Source organism: Oncorhynchus masou, chromosome 22, assembly GCF_036934945.1.
Source record: "Oncorhynchus masou masou isolate Uvic2021 chromosome 22, UVic_Omas_1.1, whole genome shotgun sequence".
Classification (NCBI taxonomy): Eukaryota; Metazoa; Chordata; class Actinopteri; order Salmoniformes; family Salmonidae; genus Oncorhynchus; species Oncorhynchus masou.
In genome coordinates, this window is record NC_088233.1 from 1,014,362 (window position 1) to 1,019,480 (window position 5,119).

Below are 5,119 nucleotides of genomic sequence, written 5' to 3' on the forward strand. Positions count from 1 at the left end.
GTACTACTACCTATTGCACTCGTATCTATGGTTCTAGTTTACTCATGTCTAGTATCTAGTGGACTCATGTCCAGGGCATTACTTCTCTATTGTACTTATGTCTAGTATTTAGTGTACTCATGTCTGGTATCTAATGTACTCATGTCCAGGGCACTACTCTCAATTGTACTAATGTCTAGTATCTAGTCTACTCATGTCTAGAATCTAGTGTAATCATGTCTAATATCCAGTGGACTAAATTCTAGTATCTAGTGTACTCATGTCTAGTATTTCATGTGCTCATTTCTAGGGTACTAGTATATAGTGTCCTCATGTCTAGTATCTAGTGTACTCATGTCTAGTATCTAGTGTACTCATGTCAAGTACATAGTGTCCTCATGTCTAGTATCTCGTGGACTCATGTCTAGGGTCCTAGCAATTATTGTACTCAAGTCTAGGGTACTAGTATCTAGTGGACTCATGTCCAGTGCACTACTCTCTACTGTACTCATGTCTAGTATCTAGTTTCCTCATGTCTAGTATCTAGTGGACTCATGTCTTGCATCAAGTGGACGCATGTCTAGTATCTAGTGGACTCATGTCTATGCTACTAGTATCTAGTGTCCTCATGTCTAGGTATCTAGTGGACTCATGTCTCTGGTTCTAGTAATAGTGTCCTGTCTAGTATCTAGTGTCTATGGTATCTAGTATCTAGTAGTGTCCTCATGTCTAGTATCTAGTGTTCTCATGTCTAGTATCTAGTGTTCTCATGTCTAGTATCTAGTGTTCTCATGTCTAGTACATAGTGTCCTCATGTCTAGTATCTCGTGTCCTCATGTCTAGTATCTAGTGTACTCATGTCTAGTATCTAGTGGACTCATGTCTAGTACACTCATGTCTAGTATCTAGTGGATTCATGTCTATGGTACTAGTATCTAGTGTCCTCATGTCTAGTATCTAGTGGACTCATGTCTCTGGTTCTAGTAATTATTGTACTCATGTCTATGGTACTAGTATCTAGTGTCCTCAAGTCTAGTATCTAGTGGACTCATGTCTCTAGTGGATCATGTGTACTCATGTCTAGTATTTAGTGTACTCATGTAGTGTACTAATGTACTCATGTCCAGGTCGAGTATCTAGTGGACTCATGTCTATGGTATGTCTAGTATCTAGTGTACTCATGTCTATGGTCATTTCTGGTAGTATCTAGTGTCCTCATGTCTAGTATCTAGTGACTACTCATGTCTAGTATCTAGTGTACTCATGTCGAGTATCTAGTGGACTCATGTCTATGGTAATAGTATCTAGTGTACTCATGTCTATGGTACTAGTATCTAGTGTCCTCATGTCTAGTATCTAGTGTACTCATGTCTAGTATCTAGTGTACTCATGTCTAGTATCTAGTGGACTCATGTCTAGTATCTAGTGGACTCATGTCTAGTACCCTCATGTCAAGTATCTAGTTGACTCATGTCTAGTGTCTAGTGGACTCATGTCTAGTATGTAATGGACTCATGTCTATTGTACTAGTATCTTGTGTCCCATGTCTAGTATCTTGTGTCCCATGTCTAGTATCTAGTGGACTCATGTCTAGTATCTAGTGGACTCATGTCTATGGTAATAGTATCTAGTGTACTCATGTCTAGGGTATCTAGTACTCATGTCTTATTGTGTACTCATGTCTAGGGTACATCTAGTGTATCTGTCTAGTATCTAGTGGACTCATGTCTAGTATCTAGTGTTCTCATGTCTAGTATCTAGTGTTCTCATGTCTAGTATCTAGTGTTCTCATGTCTAGTATCTAGTGTACTCATTCTCATGACTCATGTCTATGTCTAGTATCTAGTGAATGTCTCATGTCTAGTATCTAGTGTTCTCATGTCTAGTATCTAGTGTCCTCATGTCTAGTATCTAGTGTTCCTTGTCTAGTATCTAGTGGACTCATGTCTAGTATCTAGTATACTCATTTCTATGTCTAGTATCTAGGGACTAGGGTACTAGTATCTAGTGTACTCATGTCTAGTATCTAGTGTACTCATGTCTAGTATCTATTTTTCTCATGTCTAGTATCTAGTGTTCTCATGTCTAGGGTATCATTGTCGACTGTAATCATGTCTAGGGTATTATTATCGACTGTAATCATGTCTAGTGGTACTTCTCTCTATTGTAATCATGTCTATTGTTCTCGTATCTAGTGTTCTCATGTCTCGGGTACTAGTATCTAGTGGATTCATGTCTAGGGTACCAGTATCTAGTGGACTCATGTCTAGTATCTAGTGTACTCATATCTAGGGTACTAGTATATAGTGTACTAATTACTAGGGTACTAGTATCTAGTGTATTCTTGTCTAGGGTTCTAGTATACTCATGTCTAGTATCTCGTGGACTCATCTCTAGTATCTAGTGTTCTCACGTCTAGTATATAGTGTACTCATGTCTAGGGTACTATTATCTAGTGAACTAATGACTAGTGTACTAGTATCTGGTGTTCTCATGTCTCGTATTTAGTGTTCTCATGTCTAGTATCTAGTGTACTCATATCTAGGCTACTAGTATCTAGTGTCCTCATGTCTAGTATCGAGTGTCCTCATGTCTAGTTTCTAGTACCCTCATGTCTAGTATCTAGTGTACTCATGTCTAGTATCTAGTGGACTCATGTCTAGTATCTAGTGGACTCATGTCTAGTATCTAGTGTACTCATGTCTAGGCTACTAGTAATTATTGTACTCATGTCTATTGTACTAGTATCTAGTGTCCTCATGTCTAGTATCTAGCGTTCTCATGTCTAGTATCTATAGTTCTCATGTCTAGTATCTAGTGTTCTCATGTCTAGTATCTAGTGTTCTCATGTCTAGTATCTAGTGTTCTCATGTCTAGTATCTAGTGTTCTCATGTCTAGTATCTAGTGGACTCATGTCTAGTATCTAGTGTACTAATGTCTAGTATCTAGTGTTCTGATGTATAGTATCTAGTATACTTCTTTCTAGGGTACTAGTATCTAGTGTACTCATGTCTAGGGTTCTTCTCTCTATTGTTATCATGTCTATTGTTATAGTATATATTGTTCTCATGTCTAGGGTACTAGTATCTAGTGTACTCATGTCTAGTGTACTTCTCTCTATTGTTATCATGTCTATTGTTCTAGTATCTCGTGTTCTCATGTCTAATATCTAGTGTACTCATTTCGAGGGTACTAGCATCTAGTGTACTCATGTCTAGAATATAGTGTCCTCATGTCTAGTATCTAGGTTCAAGTATCTAGTGTCCTATCTAGTATCTAGTGTCCTCATGTCTAGTATCTGATGTCCTCATGTCTAGTGTTCTCATGTCTAGGGTACCCGTATCTTGTGTACTAATGTCTTGTATCTAGTGTACTCATTTCTAGGTTACCCGTATCTTGTGTACTAATGTCTAGTATATAGTGTCCTCATGTCTAGTATATAGCGTCCTCATGTCTAGTATCTAGCGTCCTCATGTCTAGTATCTAGTGTCCTCATGTCTAGTATCTAGCATCCTCGTGTCTAGTATCTAGCGTCCTCGTGTCTAGTATCTAGCGTCCTCATGTCTAGTATCTAGCGTCCTCATGTCTAGTATCTAGCGTCCTCATGTCTAGTATCTAGTGTCCTCATGTCTAGTATCTAGTTTCCTAATGTCTTGTTTTTAGTGTCCTCATGTCTAGTATTTAGTGGACTCATGTCTAGTATCTTGTGTACTCATGTCTAGTATCTTGTGTACTCATGTCTTGTATCTAGGTGACTCATGTCTCGCATCTAGTGTTCTCATGTCTAGTATCTCGTGGACTCATGTCGAGTATCTAGTGGACTCATGTCTAGTATCTCGTGGACTCATGTCTAGGGTAATATTATCTAGTGTACTCATGTCTTGTTTTGTTTACTGGTATCTATTGTATTAACTGGGGCCACTATTTATGGGTGGGCCACACAGTGGTTAGCGCCATGCGACTGAGCCACACAGGTGGTAGAGAAGGCATCTGCTACCATTGATGTTGACCAAGGAGTTTGTGGAGGTACTGGATCAGTTTGAAGAACGAGACATATGGATGTTATATGTTTTGCTTTCGTGCAAGCTGAAAAGTTTGACGTCTTTCTCACGGATTTGAAATTAATAGCAGCTACGTGTAATTTTGTAGACCTAACCTCATCTATGTTTAGAGATCAGTTTGTGTTTGGTATAAATGACTCTAGAGTTAGAGAAAGATTGCTGCGGGAAAGTGAGTTGCATTTGGAAACTGCAGTAAAAATATGTAATGCGACTCTGCTGGCAGAATTGCATATTAAAACTTTAGCTCAACACCAACAAACACTGCCTTCGAGGGGGAGAGCGCACCAGTGGATTATGTAGACAAGGACACAAGGGGGCGGTATGAGCAAAGGAATCACATGCAATATGACTTTGACCAAAGGAGTCACAGGAAATATGATTGTAACAGGTGTGGCACCAAGCGCCAGGCCAGGAAGTGCCCTGATTGTGGAAAAATGTTCAACAAGTGCAAGGGAAAAAATTGTTTTGGAAAAATGTTCACACCATTGAAATGGGGAAGAATGAACAAAGTGATTTGTTCCTGGGCGCTGTGGATTCCATGGAGGAATTGCAAGAACCATCACAGGTCCATACTGTTGCTAGTGTCCACTGGGTTGTACCACTCGTGGTCAATGGTATAATTCTGACCTTAAAGCTGGATACACCTGATCAACATGAGGGATTTTCATGAGCAAAAGTACAAACCAGCCATCATGCAAAAGGCGGTGGCTCTCAATTGTACAATGGCCAAGCAATTGAGACTAAAGGTTTGTGTGCAAACTGTAAAGGAGAAAACAAGAACTAAGTGTTTATCAAAAGTATTTATAAAGCCCTTTTTCACATCAGAAGATGTCAAAGCAGTTGTATGTATTATGGATCCCCATTAGATCCCCACTACTCTTCCTGGGGTTTATTATGGATCCCCCTGAGGGCACACACACATCTTTTTAAAATTGTATAAACTGCCTTAATTTTGTTGGACCCCAGGAAGAGTAGTTGCTGCTTTGGCAGGAACTAATGGCCACTATCACATATCTACAGTACTAGATCCATGTGTATGTATGTTATCGTGTGTGTGTGTGTGTGCCAATGTTTGTGT